Source organism: Phalacrocorax aristotelis, chromosome 12 (assembly GCF_949628215.1).
Source record: "Phalacrocorax aristotelis chromosome 12, bGulAri2.1, whole genome shotgun sequence".
Classification (NCBI taxonomy): Eukaryota; Metazoa; Chordata; class Aves; order Suliformes; family Phalacrocoracidae; genus Phalacrocorax; species Phalacrocorax aristotelis.
In genome coordinates, this window is record NC_134287.1 from 7,533,012 (window position 1) to 7,535,465 (window position 2,454).

Below are 2,454 nucleotides of genomic sequence, written 5' to 3' on the forward strand. Positions count from 1 at the left end.
GTGGTTTTGCTCAGTGGCTTAAGCAGTTTCATTTGGACAGTGAGAACTTGGTGTGCGTCCACCTTCAAAAGGAAGGAAAAGTCTTCTCAGAACCCTAGAGCTCCTACCCTTAAGTGTGGGGGTGCTCGGTGAGGCATGGCCCGCCTACAAGGGACAGCACTGCCCTCCCTTGGCACTGGGGCTTGTTCTCTCTCTGGCATCCTAGTGTGATGCAGGGTGCCCAGATGGGCTCTTTTCCTTGGAGGTATGAAGTTGGACCTCTTCATTTCCTGTCTTCCCCCGCTGTCATCCAGGGTGATGGGAAATCAGCTTTAAAGAACACTTTATATAAATAATGGATCAAATGAATACATTTCTCTCTGTAGAACCATTCTTCTCTTGCTGCTCTTGGCTGCCGAGGGAGGGTGGTTTCTGCTTGCATTTTCTTTTCTTCCTCCTTAATAATGGCATCTCAGATTTTATGCAGATTATTTCTCTGTGAAGTTCTTCCACATTTGAAACGCCCTGGGCTTGCCTGCCATGGCTCAGACACTCATTAACAACCTCGCCATGCAATTGAAAAACAAGCACGAGAAGCAAGCGGTGCGGTACGTTTGAAACCAGCGCTGCCTTCCTGCAGGGTGAGCTTCAAGCGGGTGTCAGTTGGGTGTCATGGGACTGGTGCGCCCAATCTCCCCGGAGCTCAGGGAGCGGGAGGGGACAGACCTCTGTGCACTTGAAAGTCGGCATGGGAATCCAGAGAGACATTTCTGTTCTTGAAAATGTTGAACAAAGGAAGGCAAAAACTCACAATAGCTGTTTTGAATACCGCAAACCCAAATATCACCTCCCTGATAAGCTGTGATTCAAAGTGACAGCTTTATATGGCTTACATAATTTAAAAAACGAATAGTTTTTAGCCCCCGAAGCCACAACCCAAGCACTTATGCTTGGCTGCAAGTGAAAGGGCAGCAGTCACTGGGACCAAACACTGGGTGAAGATACATATTTAGAAGGGGATCTCTCAGCTTTTGGTGTGTTTGCTCTGGCCTGTTGGTATTCCTGCACAGCACTGGCATTGCAAAGCAAACAAGTAGTGCTCCTCCTTCATTTCAATAAACAGCTTTTATCTCAAATTGCACGGTGCAGACTTGCAAATAAGTTCTGCAGAGTGTCACTGCTATCTAAATAAATTTTTGCAAGTTGTCTTGATTTTTTTTTTTTTAAGTTCTGCCCTGGCTTGGAGTTGAAGTAAGATATTTTTTCCTCTCTTAAATTATCATGTGTGGCTGGGAGCTGTCATGCTGCTGCAGCATCTCACTGCCCAGGGCAACAGTGTAGACAAAAACCATGAGTACTGCTAGCGATAGATGTTGGCGCCGGCCAGACCAGTTATCAGGCTTTACAATCTCATTGGCTTGGATTAACTAATATTTTTTCATGGAGTGAATAAATTAACATGTTTAGTTCTGTTTGGTAATCCCCCCAGCGAAAGTTTTGTGTAGAAGCTCATAAATTGTGCAGGCATGTAGATGCCAAGGTTTCCATGCTGGGTCCTGCGCTGACCTTCCCCTTGTGCTGTGGACCAGGGTGGGATATTTTCTGGCACCAGCTCCATGGCCCCATCCTGCTCCAGACCAGCTTTGTTCCCCAGTGTACTGGGTTTGCATGGCAAGGTTTTGGTAGCTGGGGGCTGCAGGGGCGGCTTCTGTGAGAAGCTGCCAGAAGCTTCCCTGATGTCCGACAGAGCCGGTGCCAGCCAGCTCCAGGATAGACCCACTGCTGGCCAAGGCCATCAGCAACAGTGGTAGTGCCTCTGGGATAACATATTTAAGAAGGGAGAAATAAAAACCCTGCACAATTGCAGCTGGAGAGAGGAGTGAGAATATGAGAGAGGAACAGCCCTGCAGGCACCAAGGTCAGTGAAGAAGGAGGGGCGGAGGTGTTCCAGGTGCTGGGGCAGAGGTTCCCCTGCAGCCCGTGGGGAAGACCATGGTGAGGCAGGCTGAGCCCCTGCAGCCCGTGGAGGTTAGCGGTGGAGCAGATATCCCCCTGCAGCCCGTGGAGGACCCCACACCAGGGCAGGTGGATGTGCCCGAAGGAGGCTGTGGCCCCACGGGAAGCGCACGCTGGAGCAGGTTTGCTGGCAGGAGCTGTGACCCCGCAGGGGACCCAGGCTGGAGCAGTCTGTTCCTGAAGGAGCACCCATGGAAGGGACCCACACTGGAGCAGTTTGTGAAGAACTGCAGCCCGTGGGAAGGACCCACGTTGGAGAAGTTTGGGGGAGCTGCCTCCGATGGGAGGGACCCCATGCTGGAGCAGGGGAAGAGTGTTGAGGAGTCCTCCCCCTGAGGGGCAAGGAGCGGCAGAGACAGCGTGTGATGAACTGACCGCAACCCCCATACCTGGTCCCCCTGCCTCACTTGGGGGGAGGAGGTAGAGAAAATTGGGAGTAAAGTTAAGCCTGGGAAGAAG